Source organism: Danio rerio, chromosome 1, assembly GCF_052040795.2.
Source record: "Danio rerio strain M-AB ecotype USA chromosome 1, GRCz13ab, whole genome shotgun sequence".
Taxonomy (NCBI): domain Eukaryota; kingdom Metazoa; phylum Chordata; class Actinopteri; order Cypriniformes; family Danionidae; genus Danio; species Danio rerio.
In genome coordinates, this window is record NC_141021.1 from 35,448,682 (window position 1) to 35,469,270 (window position 20,589).

General features: G+C 38.3%; 1 long non-coding RNA gene across 1 annotated transcript; it reads left to right on the top strand.

Moving 5' to 3' along the window:
* The first annotated feature begins 1,249 nt into the window (after nt 1–1,249).
* Nucleotides 1,250–3,823, top strand: LOC148679745 (uncharacterized). Its single transcript, XR_015941916.1, has 2 exons — nt 1,250–2,671; nt 2,789–3,823. It is a non-coding gene; the product is annotated as an uncharacterized LOC148679745 (long non-coding RNA).
* Nucleotides 3,824–20,589: the final 16,766 nt, after the last annotated feature.

Below are 20,589 nucleotides of genomic sequence, written 5' to 3' on the forward strand. Positions count from 1 at the left end.
TAAAGATCAGACAGTCGCATGGAAAACAATGCAGTGATGTGGTGGTTGTGTTCTGGAATTTCCTCAGATTCGAAGCCTCTCGGATCTCTTTCATGAGAAGGTTGCTTCTCTTGTGGTACAAAGAAAAGATCATGGGGTTGGAGAAAATGTAAGACTAATGCTCTAATGACGGTGGTACAAGGGCAGCAGGTAGTGGTTGCTCTTTTGTTCTGCAAGCAGTGTGTTTAGCTCCTGCAGCAGCACTGCCTTGCTTGAGCTGTTGGTTGAGTTGCTGATGTTACCTGGCTGCTTCTTGGCTGTATACATCATAATACATAAAATGGAGAATAAATTTGGGAACATTAAGTGTTTTTTGAACATCAATCAATCAATCAATCAATCAATCAATCAATCCTACTGATCTATAGGATTTTAGACTAAAATATATCTAAATGTTCACACAGACCTTAAAAATATTTAGTTAATAATTCTGACAGTAAGACATGCAAATTCATGAACAGTTGATGATCCACACAGGATGTAAGCCTTACTTTGGATATTTTGGGAAATTTTAATAAAATTGTTATTAGAAATGTATAAAAAAATGCAAACTTTGTGGTTGAATGTTGGTTGTCAGCAAACCGAAAAGCTTGCTTGCTTCATACAGTTGAGCAGGAGAGCAGAATCAGCCTCATTCGTCCTTTTTATCGGCCCAGATAAGAGTGGTGACTGAAGTGTTGTTGCTCATGTTTATTCTTCGTGACGGGGAGCAGGGAGCTCTGCTTTGTTGTATAATGAGCCTCTGACGTCCCAGCCACAAAGGTTTTGCTTCTGCCTTCAGAACCACTGATGCTGTAAAGGACAGGCTCACGGCTACAGTGGCGTTACTGTATGATGTGTGGATCAACCCTGCTCTGACTGTGAATACATTCATGAGTTATATGCAAGCCAGCTCAGATCTGTGGATAGCTCATCCTGTGAACGTCAGGGCAAAAAATAAAAATAAATAAATAAATAAAATAAAATAAAATAAAAATTATAGGTGAAAAGAGGGAGTGAATAAAATGGTATGAATAAATCAAAAAGTCAAGTATGGAGAGTAGAGAAGAACATAAAATAATAATAATAATAATCGTTAAAAAGATTTATTATAAACCTGTTGATTGTTTTTGTTTTCTTCTTTCCAAAAAAAAATATTTGCATGTTTTTTTCTAAATCTTAAAGACCCCCTATTATGTTTTCTTTTCCCTATTTTTTTCTTTTTTTTTTTCTGAAAATGACCTTGCAGTGTTTAACACAGCTTTAAGTAAATGAAAACATCCAGCTGAGGTTTAAATCTGAAAGTATACTGTGTTTAAAACTATTGATTCTTAAAAGAAAGAGTTTACTCAGAGTTGAATGAATGAATCATTTTTTGAACGAATGAATGAATCCTTTTGTCTGCTCGCATCAACGTAGATCAGGGCTATGCAATTAATTTGTCATGGGGCCAGTTTATGTAAAGCATCCCAAATGAGGGGTCGGAGAAATATGACTTGCAATATAACTGATGACACAACAGCAATATGAGAGCTCATATATTGTATGTTTCTACGTTAAAACGTTAATATATTGTATTTTGAAACTACATAACATCAGTGAATTGTACAATAGGCTTTTTTTTTTTTTACAAACATTCAAATGTTGCATTTCAAAGCACATCAAAATCAGTTTATTCTTTCAGTGGGCTTCTTCTACATGCATGTGTTATGTTTTGAACTGCATAACATTTTCGAATGCAACAATTATAGATTTTGGGCGACGCAGTGACGCAGTAGGTAGTGCTGTCACCTCACAACAAGAAGATTGCTGTTTCAAGCCTCGACTGGCTTAGTTGGCATTTCTGTGTGGAGTTTGCATGTTCTCCATGCGTTCGGGTGGGTTTCCTCCAGGTGCTGCGGTTTCCTCCACAGTCCAAAGACATGCGGCACAGGTGAATTGGGTAGGCTAAATTGTCCGTAGTATATGAGTGTGTGTGTGTGAATGAGTGTGTGAGTTGATGTTTCCCAAAGATGGGTTGCTGCTGGAAGGGCATCCGGTGCGTAAAAACATGCTGGATAAGTTGGGGGTTCATTCCGCTGTGGCGACCCCGAATTAATAAAGTGACTAAGCCGACAAAAAAATGAATGAATGAATGAATGAATGAATTATAGATTTTAGTTTTATGTTTTTTTAGTTAGAAGAAGAATAATGTTTTCACGGTTATTTGTCTAATGTAATTTTAAGTTTTTAATTAGGTAAGTATTTAAATGAACTGTTGTTATCATGTGCATTCATACATATTAGATTAGATTAGATTAGATTCAACTTTATTGTCATTACACATGTACAAGTACAATGCAACGAAATGCAGTTCAGGTCTAACCAGCAGTGCAATAGCAGCAAGTGCAGCATACAGGAATAAGTTATAAAGTGCAGTTATAGAAAACTATGGTGATATTTACAGATGGATGTACTATGAACATTATATACAGGTTGGATAAGCTCTGAACAGATTTACAATATATGAATATATGTGCAGGTTGCTATTAATAATCAGTAGTGTGCAGATAGATAAACATGATTACAAGTGTATATGTTACAATATATGAATATATGTACAGGGATAGATAAACATGATTACAAGTGTATATGTTACAATATATGAATATATGTACAGGGATAGATAAACATGATTACAAGTGTATATGTTACAATATATGAATATATGTACAGGGATAGATAAACATGATTACAAGTGTATATGTTACAATATATATGTATATAATAGAGTCAGTGGGGGCAGAGTTCAGGAGGGAGACAGCTCTGGGGAAAAAGCTGTGCCTCAGTCTGCTGGTTTTTGTCCGGGGGAGCCTGAAGCGCCTGCCGGAGGGCAGGAGAGAAAACTATCTGTGAGCGGGGTGAAAGGTGTCCTTCAGAATACTGCGTGATCGGCGCAAACAGTGTTTCTTCTGGATGTCCTCTATGGCTGGCAGTGTGGTCCCTGTGATGCGTTGGGCAGTTTTCACCACCCGCTGCAGTGCCTTACGCTCAGCAACAGAGCAGCTTCCATACCAGACTGTGACACAGTTTGTCAGAATGCTCTCTATTGTGCAGCGGTAGAAGTTCACCAAGACGGCTGATGAAAGCTGGTTCTTCTACAGTTGCCTTAAGAAGAATAGGCGCTGGTGAGCCTTCTTGATCAGGCTGGAGGTGTTGGTGGTCCAGGATAGGTCTTTTGAGATGTGGGTCCCCAGGAACTTAAAGGATGAGACAGGCTCAACGGCCATCCCATTGATGTGGATGGGATCATGTGAGCCTGTTCGTCCCTTTCTAAAGTCCACAATGAGCTCCTTGGTCTTGTTGGTGTTAAGGAGCAGATTATTGTCAGTGCACCAAGTGGCCAGATGCTGCATCTCCTCCCTGTAGGCCGTCTCATCATTGTTGCTGATTAGACAAATCACTGTGGTGTCATCTGCAAATTTGATGATGGTGTTGGATCTATTAACAGGCCTACAATCAACGGTAAAAAGGGAGTAGAGGAATGTTACATGTCCATGTATTTATTATTTATTTATTTGTTACTTTGTCGCCCTCTTGTGTTGTGTTGCTGGTTGTGTTTTCATTTAGAGTTGATTTCCTCCGCACCTGCAGACAATTCACCGTCGGCAATTTAAGAGCTCGCTCTGCAGTGATTCAGAGACGAGGATCTGAGCGGCTGTCCAGACGTGGAGTTGTTCTCCTTTTGTTCTCAGCCTGTGTTTATTGTGTTTCATCCCCACACTTTATTTATATTTGATTGTTTAATTAATAAAACCCCTAGACTGATCCATTTGTGTTTTTCCCTCATTTAATGTTGTGACTGTGGTCGTAACAAGGAAGGGGCTCAGCACACAGCCCTGTGGTACACCAGTGTTGAGTGTGACGGTGGTGGAGCAGATGTGGCCTGATCTAACATTCTGAGGTCTGTTAGTCAGAAAGTCCATAATCCAGTTGCAGAGTGATGTGTCGATATCCAGGTTCCTTAGTTTGATCAATAACTTGGAGGGTATGACAGTGTTGAATGCTGAGCTGAAGTCCACAAACAGCATTCGTGCATAAGTGTTTTTATTGTCCAGGTGTGTGAGTACAGAGTGCAGTGCTATAGAGACTGCATCATCTGTGCTCCTGTTGCCACAGTAGGCAAACTGATGTGGGTCCAGTGTGGGTGGCAGAGAGTCTTTTAGATGTGCCAGGACCAACCGCTCGAAGCACTTCATGATAATGGGTGTGAGTGCTACAGGCCGGTAGTCATTCAGGCATGTTGGGCTGGAGTGTTTGGGCACTGGCACAATAGAGGTGGTTTTAAAGTATGTTGGCACAGCTGCTAGGTTGAGTGACAGGTTGAAAATGTCTGTGAATACCCCAGGAATACCGACTGGTCCAGCAGCCTTACGCCCATTGATACGACTCAGTGCGGTGTGTACTTCTGAGGAGGTGAGTGTGATAGGTTTCTGATTCGGGTATGTGGTGATTTGTTTCTGGGTTGTAACACTGTCTATGGTGGTGTTGATATATTCCAGAACAGAGGAAGTGTAACTGTCAATGTCTGTGTGAGAGCCATGTGTGGCCTGGGAAGCAAACATACCACAGTCTGTGAGTTGAAACCTGTCCTGGAGTGTGGAGTCTACCCCCGCTGGCCACACTTTGATGGTCCTCACTGATGCCTTCACACGGTCGATGAGGGGTGAGTATTTGGGGGTTAGGAACAAAGAAAGGTGATGTGACTGACCCAGGTGGGGGAGGGGGGTCACAGCATAGGCTTCAGCTATGTTTGTGTAAACATGGTCCAATGTTTTGTTTCCCCTTGTGTGGCAGAGAATGTTTTGATGGAATTTAGGGAGCACTGTCTTTAAGTTTGAGTGATTAAAATCCCCCGCAGCAATAAAAGCAGCCTCCGTGTGAGCAGTCTGTTGTTTGCTGATGGTTGCATGAAGTTCGTTCATAGCCAGCTTTGCATCAGCGTCGGGAGGAATATAAGCAGCAGATATGGTGGATGTGAACTCCCGTGGTAGGTAAAAAGGTCTACATTTAACCATTAGGAATTCCAGGTTAGCAGAGCAATGTCTCCCAACGACGACAGAGTTTGTGCACCAAGCTTTGTTAATATAAATGCATAATCCTCCGCCTCTGGTCTTACCGGAGTCATCCGCCATTCTGTCCGCTCGGAATGTGTGATGCTCCGTTAGCGATACAGCGTTGTCTGGTATCCCGTTGTTTAGCCATGTTTCTGTGAAAATCATGACGTTACAGTTCCATAATCTTTTGCTGTGGTTGATGCGCAGTCGAATCTCATCCATTTTGTTCACCAGTGACCGTACATTGGCGAGAAAGATGCTGGGTAAAGAGAGCCGGTGTGGTGTTAGCTTTAGCTTAGCTCTTAGCCCGTCGCGCTTCCCCCGTCTTTGTTTACGTTCTCTGCGCGGTCTGCGAGCACTTCCGCCCGGCCGGGCAGGGCGCCCAGCCCGGGGTATTCTGGTGATCTCATGGATGAGTCGAAGATTGCTAATAAAACTGTCCGGAAAGCACAAACCAATATCCAAAAGCTCCTGTCAGGTGTAGGATGTAAAGGCACCACTGTTCTGCACGAACAGACCCGAAATGAACAGGAATAATACTGCAAAAATGCAGAAACTGGAGAGACCCTGAGCCTCACGTTGTGCACGCGCCGCCATCTTGGATCGAGAATATATAATCATTGTAATAATTTGTAATATATAATCATTGTAATAATTTGTAATAATTCGTCCAACATATCTTTGGTTTACATTGCACGGAAAGCCATGCACAACTCTCACCGCTATGGCATGATATGTTTTTTACTGGCTTGCGCACACATACTGGCATATGTTCTTACCTTATAAATAATGAACTTGCGCAACGAAAATATGCGATATGTGAATGACCCACTACTATACTTAATCCAGTGTGTGTGCGCATTAGCCTCTGTGTATAAGCTTTGAGCTTTAAACTAGCACACAGGTGGCATAACTTTGTTTAACTGCAGTTTCATTTTGTGCATCAGAAACGCAGCATTGAGAAGCCTTTAGGCTTAAGTATCCAAATGTTTTTGGCTGCTCGTGCCACTAGCTTAATATCCGGTGACTCACTGTCTGTACAGCCTTTAACTGCAGCTCGTGCTGTATTGAACAGACGCACGTCACTTCATAATTATAGCGGCCATTTTTTGACTGAACTAAATTAATTTTTGATGTCTTGGTCACACTATGCCAGAACAAATTGTCTTGGCCATGCCAGATTTAAAGTGCCGGATCCAGTAAACATGAAAGCGCTAGCTGTTCTCTTCAGACACTAGCAGAGCACAGGAGATCATGGAAATGATCATGATGCTAATGTTACTACTGCTGAAAAAGGTCCCACTTTATATTAAGTATACTTAACTACTATGTACTTACATCAAAAAAATAAAAAATACAATGTACTTACTGTGTGTATAATGTATTTGAAAACACTTGTGGTGCTTTTGAGTTGGGATAGAGGTTGGGTTATAGACGGGTTTGGTGGCATGGGTAGGTTTAAGGGTGGGTTAAGGTGTAAGGGATGGTCAACAGTGTATTTACAAATGTAATAACATACATGTATTTAATCAAGCATAAGTACATAGTAAATACATGTATTTACACAAAAAATACATTGTAAAAAACTATTAGTTCCTATGTAAGTACATATTAGTTAAGGCCACTTAATATAAAGTGGGACCTTGAAAAATGGACAGAGATGTGGCTGTGGGGAATAAAGGGTCAAAGTTAATTTTCACAACAACCGTGTGCTGTGTTTCTTCCTGATATTTTTCTGATGATTGAGACAAAACCTACCCAGCATGTGGGATTCACCAGCCAGTTGTTGCTGATTAGCAAAGACTGTTAATGTATGGAACTTTGTCAGACTTTGACCATCAGCTGACCTTATATACACATGGTATGTGGAATATCACTGAATATGTGTCCTTGTTATTACTTGAGGTTAGGGTTCAGAATAGAGTATATACTGATGTTTAACAGCATTGCTTCAATTCATTCTTTGCCTTGGGCTCACAAAATTTTGAAAATTTTGCCATCATCTGCACAGCCTTCACTTGTTCAAACCTATTTGAGTTTATTTCTTCTTTGGAGATAAAATGAGTTATTTAAGAATAGTGGTACCCACTAAATTCCATAGAATTGATTTTTTCCTACTATGAAAGTCAATGGGTGCTATCAAGCTGCATTATTTAGACTTTTGTGTTTTAAAACCACATGGGGTATATGGTGAGGTAATTTCTGGGTGAACTATGCCTTTATATCTTAACATATAAATATTCTGTGCAGATGTCATATTGTTTTATCTATTGACTAAGACTCAAGACTTTATTTGTATTTAATATGTTTGGAAAGTTATTTGGTAATGTTCTTCAATAAACCGTTTACCATTGTCTTTGCTCCAGGTTAACCCATATATATATATATATATATATATATATATATATATATATATATATATATATATATATATATATATATATATATATATATATATACAAGAAATTAGAAAAAAATATTTATTGTTACTTTTTTCTTCAAAAAGTGTATTTAGTAACTCATCATTAAACAAAGCCTTGTCTATTTTGTCTTTTGAGTTTGTTGATTGCTTTTCCACTGTATGTGAACCATTCCAGAACCACATGCCCAAATGAACCAAGCTAGGGGAGCAAACGTGCCAGGTTTTGCAAACAATGAGCCAGGTGTGGATACCCCTTAAATAGCCCACACATGCCTAGGCATGTTGGCATGCCAATCCACCATTAGTGCACAATTGCCAGTCTGTGTGCTATAATGTCCTAAAGCTAAACCTACGGCAGCTTGGAAGAACAGAAGGAAAGACACTCCAGCACAATTTAGCTTGTAAGCAAATGATCCCCATCGCATAACCACTGATGTGCAGTTGACAGAGTGTGAAAAGGTTTACGGGGGATTTGTTACACAAGTCTTATTCATTTCCGTGCCCAATTAAGGACTGGCGGCCGTGACATTGCAGACGTTTCAGTGAAGGAGCAGATCAATAACATCTCATCCTTAGAAAGTTGGCTCCCCAAAAGCCAAGGCCACCAAGCTACTTTACCATTGCCCCTCCATTTCCTGGTCCAAGAAAGCTCAGTTTCCTGGCCTGGAGGAAGTAAGAATTCTCTGACACAAAATCTTTCCTTCTTCCTCTCTCAATCCCTCAGCTGCCAATGCCCAGGGCCCAATTAACCTGAGCCAGCATTTTGTCACAACACAGACAATGCCCGGGCTACACCAACCAATAAAACATGCACAACACCGTCTGTAGAGCCCCATTCATGTTAGGCCAATGCAAGGACAGGGTCATTAATTATTGAGCAATGGTGAATATTTCACGGGTAGGGAGAATCATGGCTTGACCCTAAAGACATTCTCAAGGTAAATATTTAAAGATCGATACCTAGCATGCTAAGGGAGAAAGCGGTCCCTGAGGACAGTAATAAATGGACGCAAAAAGAGAGAACATTGTTAGCTGAATGTCTGTGCTATTGTAAACCATTTCTTCAGCATGAACTTCTTACTGTATGATTTGCGACAAAACATGTTAGAAAAATCTGTTATTTAAATGAGTGGGCATTCCTTTTCCTCCTTTTTTTCTGCACCATGGGATCTCAGCAGGAGGAGAGAATAGAAAATCCAGCAGCAAATCCAAAAGTATGGTCTTAACCTCTCTACATGGTCCATTATGTTCATACTGAACCTTTTAAAGGCTGGGGATGAATAAGCCAAATCTTTCAGCACAAAGCACAGAGTGAGCATTGATATAGTTAAATGTCAAGTAGTGGGAATGTAATAATTCTCTCAGATAACATGGCAGTGTAATATTCGCCACTTACTGAGACACAATACAGCCTCTTTGTTTCAAAAGGATACACGAGAGGTGTGGGTTGGACTGTTGGCTACCGATGTATGCTGGGAGCTGATAAGCTGTAGGTTTGAAATCCTCACACTTCGATATGAGGATGGAAGGTCTTTCTTTCTTTCTTTCTTTCTTTCTTTCTTTCTTTCTTTCTTTCTTTTTAAATACAAATCTAAGATAAATGCATATTCATACTTCAAAAAAATTCTAGCTGATGTATCACAATACAGTAGTAACAGACTACTTTTTGTCCTATTTTGCAAGAGCATATAAATAACTAAAGAACTGTAAACGACATAGCACAGCATGGCAGTACAAAAAATGTAATTCAAATAGTTAAGGTTACAAATATGCTAACAAAGATCAAATAAAAGACTTAAGGTAGAGTCATTACTGGTGCATTTACATTAGAGTGTACCATAATACGTAACATTTATTTAACAAATATCACAGATAATGACTACTGCAAATAAGCTATTCTATAGCTGTTTTTGGTACATATTACCCTTCATGACAACTGTGAGGGGGTGATATTTTTATTTTTTTTTTTATAATTATTCCGTTTCGTTTATATTGGGTTATATTATATCAGCATAATTAAAGGCGAGGCCACTTGAGTGACTGCTAGCTGGTCACTGTCATGTCACCTCAGCTGATTCTTTCTGATTAGCCGCTGAGCTCAGCATAAATAATGCATTTTTGTTTTGTTGTATGTAGTTTTACAAAGTCAATTGCCTTTTGGAATTATTTCCTACAGTTATCAGATACTATGGCATGCTGTGCGCACTTGATTGTGCTCAAAAACCATTCAAGTAGCCTCCGTTACCCAAGTAAGTAAAATTATATACTTATACACCATATCTATAAATGTATTTGTTTTACTTAAGATCATTTGTCATTTAAAATTTTCTTTAGAACTGTAATGCATTCCAGAATCTGACTGTGCTGTAGGTTCTAGAACAGTCATCTGAAACATTTTCATACAGTTTTGCGTTTTCCTCCTGTTGATGAGAACAATGCTTAGTGGCTCAAAGAATTACAAGAGTGTTTTTTAATAGATTAAAGACTGTATTGATATAGTATACAACAAAGCAAGTGTGGTCAGAACAAAAATCAGTCGCAGGTAATAAAGTATTTAGTGTTTCTTTCAAAGAAAAGCCTGCCTAAGCAAAATGCTAGCAGGCTAGCTCCACTGACACTCCGCCTCTTTGCCCTTTTATGAGCAAACCCGGGCGGTGTTATGACGAGTGAACAAAATGGCGGCGGTTGGCCAAGCCCACTTGTTGGTTCATTTGTGCTTTTCAAAAACCTATGAGTGATACCACAGATATTTCGTCCGTATCTTTTACAGTCTATGGTAATGACTGACTGTCTACATTATGCACATATGCTAATTCTATAGGTCCCTGTTTGTAAGCAGTGTATCAAACTGGACCAGTCAAGGCAGTCTATACACCACTGTGCATCTGCATTGGCACTTATTTGCATTTGTAATGCCTAATCTATTAATGAAAACATTACAGTAATAGCGAGAGATCTCTGATGCATTTTCATATGAAGAGATATTAGCAAATCAAAACAATAGCCATTTCCTGACAAGCTTTTTTGTTGTTGTTGTTTTTGTTTTGTTTTTCATTATTATTTTGCAATTTCTGCATCCTAAACCATCTCTAAGCATCAGATGTTACATAACACACCCAACAATGTCATCCTCCCTCATGCGTTGTTATAAAAAGAAATGATTTATTGCTCCTAATGTTGTACTACTGTCAGTGTGATGGAAAAATGAAATGCTCCTATCCCGGCTCCCTAATGTTTTTTTTTTTTTTTTTCTTTCTTTCTTACCTGGAGACCATTATTAATTTTAGCAAGGGTTTTCATGAGCTAAATAATATGTTGTGACCTTAAAAAAACAAAAAAAAAAACATGACAGCTCCAGAGATCATTTGTGTGCTTTTCAAGTAGGTTTGCCAGGCGAGTTGTGAGGATGAAAAAACACACAACTGTCCACTGAGCTGCCTTGATTAGACTATCCTGCAAGGTTGTGTCCCTTCTGACTTCTTTGTAACTCATTTGCCATCTGCTTATATCTCCTCCTGTCCACCCCCACAGATTCCATCTTTCATTACTAACCACTTCTAATAAATTAAATGTGTAGGACGTCTCTTTGTGATGCGCGTGTGTCTGTGTGTGCTTGATGTTTGCCTGAGATGTATGTCTGCCGGAGAAATCAGAATAACTGTGGCACCCCTGTTGCTCAGTGATAACCCAGGCTATTCGACTGCACCTGTTTCCCTGCATGGTGTGCTGCTCTGTGAAAGTGGAACACAAAGTTTGGAAAATAAATACACTGTCCAAGTGACATTATTGTGGCCCAGCTTGCGCATATTAATGTGTGTGAACGTGTTTTTGTAAGACAAATTCACACACAGAGACCATTTCCTTTCCTTTAATAATATTGCAAATTGCCTTAAAATCTTAATTACATTTACAAACTGGAAGTTGTGTAAGTACTTCACTGACACAGAACACTTAATCAAAAGACTGTTTTTACAAAGAAAGAAAAATAAATAAACGCTTCTGTGGTTTGGTTGTCTTTGAATGCAAATTGACCCTTCGCTATGCCACGCCCAAAAACCGCCACCCACCAATCGTGGCTTAGCAACTGTAGCTACGCGCAGGGGCTCTGTCAAGCTTTCAAGTGAGTACATATGGATTGTGCAAATCTGATAACCCGTATCCTAAAAGTTTGGACGAGATGGTGGAATTTTTTTCCCTTTTCAAAACCTAAAATCCAAGAGCAGAAATAAGGGGCGCTAAAGGAGCGGAGCTTAGTTGGTTTTGTTTTGATATTCCTGACACAATCAGTGATAGACAGACAGCAATAACTAACACACCTCTTACCCTAAACAGATCTTAACTGTGTTTCCTACAAAAACACAAAACTGGTTATGTTTAACAGCTGTCTTATTCCTTTTTTTTTGCTCGATATTGTGAGTAATGCTTCATTTAAGCCTTCGCCATAAAAAATGTAAAAGCACTGTCATGCGTGTTTCCTTTTCAGTTTGTAAGGCTATATTTCATTGCACAATAATTAATCTATCAGGCTTTTTGGCCAAAAATAGAAAAATCACGGTTTCATTTGTTATTATTAGATTAATTTTAAATTTCAACTGTCCTGCTTTGCATGAGCTAAGCTGTTGAATGGTTAGCGTAAGAGGCGGCTAGGCTAAGCTAGCTTCAAGTTTGATTGATTTATTTTCTAATCGGTTGCCTATTACCCCGTGAATATACCCCTGTAATGTATACTGCAGTCCTTTTTTGTCTGGCTTTCTCGGATATTTCACCTGTTCGCTAAAACTGACATTATATCCCTGGCATTATCTGAAACCGGCGCACACAAATTGAAAAAGCCGTGCCAGGCATGAAAGCTTGACAGGCGTAGCAACAGTAACTAAAGAGGGCGGGGCTTAGCAAAGGGTCCATTGCAGCTGGCAAAGTAAGACGTAGGCAATCAACAGATGGTCAATTAATAAATGTATTGCTTTCCAGAGTGGTGGCTTACAGCAGTGTTTTCAAACACGTTCTTGGAGGACCACCAGCTCTCCACATTTTCCAGGTCTCCTTAACCAAGCACACCTGATTTAGACCATCAGCTCATTACTATAGACTGAAAGACCTGTAACAGGTGTGACAGACAAAAGAGACATCCAAAACATGCAGGCTGTGTCTGGAATCTGCATACTTCCATACTATCCCTGCTGAAAAATCCAGCTTAAACCAGCCTAGGTTTTAGAGGGGTTTTGGCCACTTCTAGGCTGGTTTCCAGCCATTTCCAGCCTGGTTTTAGCTGGTCAGACTGGGAGATGACCAGCTAAAACCAGCTTGTCCAGCCTAGCCAAGCTGGGAGTCCAGCCAAAACCAGCTATGTCCAGCTTAAACCAGGCTGGTAAAGCTGGTTTTAGCTGGATTTGGCTGGTCATTTTCCAGCCTGACCAGCTAAGACAAGGCTGGAAATGGCTGGAAACCAGCCTGGAAATGGCCAAAACCCCTCTAAAACCAGCCTGGTCAACCAGCTAAAACCAGCCAACCAGCCTAGGCTGGTTTAAGCTGGATTTTTCAGTACGGATATAGTATGTTAAAAACAGGATTAAACCGAGTAGTATGTCCGAATTCATAGAAATCGAAAAACAGTATGTCAAAAGTACCCAGATGACCTACTACTTCTGGCAATATTCTGAACTGTCATCTGATAGATGCTACACTATCCCATGGTACTCCGCGAGGAAATTCATTATTGAGAGTGAAGCCACGTGATTATAACAAAATGCCGGGATGTAGTACGTCCAAGTTCCATGCATACATACTGATATTCATACTGTATAAAACATACTTTTCTAAAGGTCGAGTAGTACATTTAGATTAAAATGCAGTGCCTACTGAGTAGTATGCAGTTTTGGATACAGCCACTCTGGCTTACAGGCCTTTTACACAAGATTAAATGGTTCAAATGTACAATGATTTTCAATCAAAACCATTGGTTCTCATGGAACTATTAACAGCAGGCAATGGTCAAATGTAGAATGTCAAACCATTGATAGATCAATAAATGAATAAATAAATAAATAAATAAATAAATAAATAAATAAATAAATAAATAAATAAACTAATCTAATCTCTCTTTCTCTCTCTCTCTCTCTCTCTCTCTCTCTCTCTCTCTCTCTCTCTCTCTCTCTCTCTCTAGTACTTTATAATTATAAATCCTTAGCATAACTGAGAATTGTCTTAGCATCTACTAAGTCTTGTTTTTTATAACTATTATGTCTTCGATTGTACATGACTTTGGACAAAATATTAAATGGAAATGGAAACACTTTACAATGTGGGTGCTTATATATAATGTATTACTCATTAAGGGCTATTAAATGTATTAAGGTGTTAATTTTTTTACATCAGGTTGAAGTTTTAGGCTAAGAGGAAGGGGTAAATACATTTTCGAATGAAGATTTTCAGGACCACACTCAAAACCAAGGGGTAAGAAAATTTGCCACAACAGCAGGATCACAGCACTGGGAAGTAAGGAGATACACAAATTAGTATTTTTTTTTGTCATTATTACGTATTTTTATAACAAACAAGCACATGTTTTAATATATTCATAACCACATTAGTTTTTTACTGTCATGCTTAAAAAAAAATAAAATAAAAATTGCTAAAATAAAAACCTAAAAATTTTCCAATCTGTAATCAAAACTCCTGTATAGCAGTTCCACAACATTCTGACACTCAGTGACACTCAAATACCCTGTCAGTAATGTCTAATGGCTGGGAATGACCTTTTTACAGTGTCTGCTATAATGCTAATGTTGTTTTTGTGTGTTAATATAAATTAATATGGCCACTGTGTAAAAGCACAGAACAGTTATGATCTTATTGTCACATTAGATGGTTATGATTACATAATATATGCCTTCAGTGATTTTCTGAAGATAAATACAAAAAGAATAGCACAACTTGGAATAACTACGGCAGTCGCCATCGTCTGATCTCATATGACATGCTGTAGTGCTGTCCCAATTTTTAGGGGTAAATTTTAAAGCCCTTTACTTTCATCCTCGGTTTTAAGGACCAAGGGGAAGGGGTAAGGGTACAAAAATAGAACTGTGATTGGGCCTGACTAACTTTTTACAATAATATAACCAGTTAGTTAATTGTTTTGAGCCTCAACAAATCATAACAAAGTGCTATCTTTGTGAGTCTTTAGCTAATGTTTAATAAACCTAGACAACTGGCAGTTAAAATGCATAGCTTTGACCTGTTATCTACCTTAATTAATCATTAGCTAATGATTTGAAAATGAGTCATTATGTTATGAATTTACTTGTTTAGGCACAGATGGGACTAACTACAGCATTTAACCAGTTAACGTTCATGTCCCTCAACAAGTAATCATAAAATAATCATACATTTGCAAATCAGGTTATAATTAACTAAAGCAGATAACTGGAAGTTCAAGTAAATAATGTTCACTATCGTGATAATTAACATATGAATTTACATAATGATTTAATATAATGTGTCATTAGGGAATTAACACATAAGGATAAATGTAACTAATCACAATGGATTGATTACTTAAAGCATGAACCATACACAGTAGATTATTCATCTGTGGCTCATGCAGTATTCGTTAATAAATGGTTTAGCATTTCATGAGTTCTACAATAACTCAAGATAAAATGGGCATAAGTTGAGGATTATTTAATGCATATTAGTGCACGCATATGGTAAACCTTTATCATAAATACTATAGTATAAGTCAGTGTAAACAATGAATATACATATATTTTTTGACTGAACGAATCAGTGAATTAATCATTGAATGAACAAAGGACCAAGCACAACTTCATTGATCCAGATGCTGGTTACAACTGTTGTAACTCACAGCTAATGTCTCTAACTATGTAATTACATACAATGCCCTTGTGAGGCATTGTTTGCTGCTTATAAGGTATAATGTGTCTAAAACAGTTTGTTGTTGTTATGTTTATGGCTGGGTCAAGGGGTATGGATAAGGTCAATGGCTTCTTTATAAATCAATATAACGTAGCAAAATTACATAGATTACATAGCCTATTTACTGATGCAATCACATCACAGTATTTTAAATGTAACAAAAGCTATGCAATTACACAATTGATTCAAATAGTAAAGGCTTTAGTTTAATTAATTACCATAAAAGTTACATTAATCTGATGTGTCATATGCCCTGCTTAAATAGAATCATATGGCCCAAACTACAGAACAGTACAGAGAAAACATAGAGAGCATATTTACCCAAACACTAATGCAGACACACATGCTCAGGGGAAGTATAAAATGAAACGATTATTTCACATTATGTACGAAGCAGTCCGAGGTCAACATGCTACAACAAATGAGGAATGATTATTCATTACATGCAGTCTTTTCATTGGCTGAAAAGAGAGGCTCTTCTGCATGTCACAAAGTGATCCTGAGCATTCTATTGACCTGCACGGGCAAACAACTGATGTGTATAAATTGGATCTGTAACAACTATGGGCATTTAGTTTCAGACCTGGTTACGAGACTGAATTTGTGCGAGCTAATGTGGTGCTGGTCGATGGCGGATTCATTTTGCCGTTTAGCCAAGGTCTCTTCCTATTATATCATTGAAATGAGAGTACCTTTTCATTCTGTCAGCTCAGTTTAAAGTGCTCTAAATATGGGCAAAAAGTGAAATTTCAAAACTGACTGCTCAAAAGAAGGATACAAATAAAGACAGATTGTAGCGGGAAATGTAAAGGTAATATCACGTCAAGGTAGAGGAGTCTGATCTTTAGAGAGGTCTTAGAGAGGTCTTTAGAAGTGTTGCTAGGGTTTCAAACATATATATATATATATATATATATATATATATATATATATATATATATATATATATATATATATATATATATGTGTGTGTATATATATATATATATATATATATATATATATTGTTTGTTTTGTGAGATTTTGTATTGATTTATGTAACACTTCAAGTTGAGTCCGCTTTAACACTTAATCTTCTGACTCTTAAAGTGATAGTATACTCCAACATATGCTCATTGTGATTATGTACCCCTATATACCCCTAGAGAGCAAAATACGTCCCAGGAGCTACATTTTTTTCAGTTTTTGTTTTTGCAAATCAGCCAGAGTCGGCTGTGTATGCTTTTTGATGCTCAAATATCTCTCGCGAGTGCCATTCTTGACTGCTCTTCTCACATAATTCACTAGAGGCCGCTGTTGACTAACTCACTGACTGACTGACCAACCGACTGATTCCCCTACCTTTCCCCTTCCCTAAACCCAAAAAGGAGAATTTTGAAAAGCACTGATTGACCCACCCACCCCCTTCCCTAAACCCAACCGCAGTGTTTTAAAATGCATTCCAGATAAAGAAAAGGCCCTGATTTTTACGTGTTCAGATTTTACCACATCCTCACCCTGTTATTTACCTGTTTATTTAATTTTTTTGGCTTCTGTTTTTGTCTTACCTGCTTTTTGGAACCGTTCTTCACCATACGGGAACACCGTTGTCGTGGTCAACTCCTCTCTGCATCTCAAGTCTGTCGCCGTACGTGTCAAGCTAACTGGACAAACTGGTAACAGTAGGAAAGCCGCCCACATGCAGGTAAGCAAGTCAGCTGGTAAGCGAGAAAAGGAATAGCATCATTCTGCGCCTAGCAGTCGTTTTACAGATAAAATGCAGCCATATGCTCTGGCTACATAATTTAAAATCTCCAGAAACGTATATAGGGCTACATTTTCCGATTGAGCATATGTTGTATGCATCACTTACTCTCACATGGTTTCTTCTTCAGTACATAAATTAGATAGAAATGTTCATAACTCAGTCAAAGTCCAAAAAAGATATCAAAACAATCTTTAAAACAGTGATCAGTGGTACAATTGGAATATTAGCTACGCATATACTTTTGTGTGTCAGAATGATTTTTAACCACACACACACACACACACACACACATATATATATATATATATATATATATATATATATATATATATATATATATATATATATATATATATATATACAGTTGAAGTCAGAATTATTAGCCCCCCTGATTTATTAGCGCCCCTGTTTATTTTTTTTCCCAATTTCTGTTTAATGGAGGGAAGATTGTCTCAGCACATTTCTAAGCATATTAGTTTTAGGGTGCTTTCACACCAGTAAATCGATTCAGTTGTTCCGAAACAGAGATTACAATTGTTACATTGTTGCTCTTTGCTCTTGGAGCGGTTCGCTGCAAAGTTTCTAATCGGACCAAAAGAGCTAAAACTAGTCACGTGCGAGTAAACTCTCCTTACATTGGTCAGTTTGTCAGGGTTTATTTTGCAGCGTCCCGCTAAGCTGTCAGGGGAGGTGGTGGTTTGGTGGTGATTGACAGGGCGCGCGCGCGACATGTCTGAGGAGAGATGCGGTGGGGAGGGGTGAGAAGGGTGCGCGACGATGCCTATTTGAGTACTGGGAGGGAGACGCAAGATTACCGGGAGATCATCACTCGTTTGCGGGCATCCGGAGACTCGCGAAACTTCCGGCCCTACTCATAATTCTCTCTTCATATAGCCGTAAGCCTATTACATATCCATAAAACACTGTGATATAACCGTGCTCGGATCGGAACGCTTTCTCACTGCAATCGAACCGCTCCAGGGTTCGTTTCAATCGAGCCGAGACCACCTCATTCAAGCAATCTCGGAGCGATTACTTTGGCGCGGAACAGAGCGCGATTGCCCTGTTCACATATGCCACACAAACCGCGCTAACTTGGGAAACGAGATACGTTCCGAAACAAAAGTGTAGGTGTGAAAGCACCCTAAGAAACCTATTTTTGATAACTGATTTATTTCATCTTTGCCATGATGACAGTAAATAATATTTTATTTGATATTTTTCAAGACACCTCTGTACAGCTTAAAGTGACATTTAAAGGCTTAACTAGGTTAATAAGGTGAACTAGACAGGTTAGGGTAATTAGGCAAGTTATTGTATAACGATGGTTTGTTCTGTAGACCATCAAAAAAAAAATAGCTTAAAGGGGCTAATAATTTTGTCCCAAAATTGTTTTTTAAAAAATTAAAAACTGCTTTTATTCTTGCCGAAATAAAACAAATAGGACTTTCACCAGGATAAAAAAAAAATATTATCAGACATACTGTGAAAATTTCCTTGCTCTGTAAAACATCATTTGAGAATTATTAAAAAAAGAAAAAAAAATCAAAAGGGGGCTAATAATTCTGACTTATATCCCTATATATATATATATATATATATATATATATATATATATATATATATATATATATATATATATAGGGATGCATGGTGGCGCAGTTGGGAGCATGATCGCCTCACAGCAACAAGGTCGCTGGTTTGAGCCTCGGCTGGGTCGGTTGGCGTTTCTGTGTGTAGTTTGCATGTTCACCCCATGTTGGTGTGGGTTTCCTCCTGGTGCTCCGGTTTCCCCCACAACTCCAAAAACATGTGGTATAGGTGAATTGAGTAGGCTAAATTTTCCGTAATGTTTGTATGTGAATGAGTGTGTATGGGTGTTTCCCTGAGATGGGTTACAGCTGGAAGGGCATCTGCTGCGTAAAAACATATTCTAGAAAAGTTTGCGGTTCATTCTGCAAAGGCTACCCCAGATTTATAAAGGGATTATGCTGAAAAGAAGATTAATGAATAAATAAATATATATATATATATATATATATATATATATATATATATATATATATATATATATATATATATATATATATATATTGTATAAATATTTAATCAAACACATTTTATACAGTAAATTGTGATGTACAGTTACTTTGTGTTTTACAAAAACAGAGAAAACAGTGTTCTCAACAATATTGTGCTATTCTATTTCATGCACTATAACAAAACAATTTCCTCTTTTTGAAACAAGTCCTGCTAATGGTTCTTCTGGTCGGATGCCAGCAGAGACAGTGTGGATCCATACACCATTAAACAAAAAAATAAAAAATAAAAGAAAATAAACAAATAAAGATGCACACACAACTCAAAAGACAGATACAAAAAAGATTAAAAGTAAATGCTCAGTTAAGACAGTTGTTAACATGAATGCTACTAAGGACAAGCAGTCAGAAAGATAAATCACTTCTAAATTACTAAATGTAATATAATGAAATAAAATCGCATTTGCACAAAAAAGCTTAAATTCTTGAGCCTTGGTGCTGTTCTTTCCTTCAGGCATTCTGAGTCATAAAAATAATACTTTATGCATAATTAAAAATGATACGGTGAAATCAAGTAAGACTGAAACATAAAACTTTTACGGTTCCTCAGTGTGCCTGGTTTGATGTATATTTTAATTGCTGTTCCTCAAGCTGAATCAGAAAACAGACTAGTATGATCTCGAACGAACCAACCACGGTTTACTTCTCAAGGCAGATCTGTGAAATAAAGATTGGGGGAACTGGGAAAAAGACAAAGTGTGTGTGTGTCCGTGTGTGTGTGTGTATGTGGGGGGAGAAATTTCTTTCTCTCAAGCATGCCTGGTAGCAGATGACCCCGAGAGTATTGGACCTGGCAGCTCACTACAATTATCATTCAGCACAAGTGAAGCACCCTGTTTGATATCTGCCAAGGTAATTTAGTGGGAGAGATTGCGCTGTGTCCTTCTCTCACTCTGTCTCTCTCCTTCTGCCTCCTTTTCTGCCTGACAAGCAGTCTCTCCTTTCCTCCCTCTTGTATCTGTCTCTGTCTTTCTCACTCTTCTCTTTTAACTCCTTACCCGCATAGAGTTAAAGAGCTTCCAGCAGCATGTTGTTCAATCTGCTACTCAGAAGAAAGTCTTTTCCCGAGCGTTTGTTTGCGGCAGAGTGCCTGGTGAAAGAAATTAAGTGATATGGAGTGAAATTGTTTTCCCATGGTTCCTTGGCCTCTCACCAGTGTGTCTGATTACTCCTCTTTAAGGGAGTCCAAACAAGGCTGAGGTCCACAACACGGATACGCCTATCGATACAGCACAGCATTCTCGGACACAGAAAATGAGCTGAATGATGTAT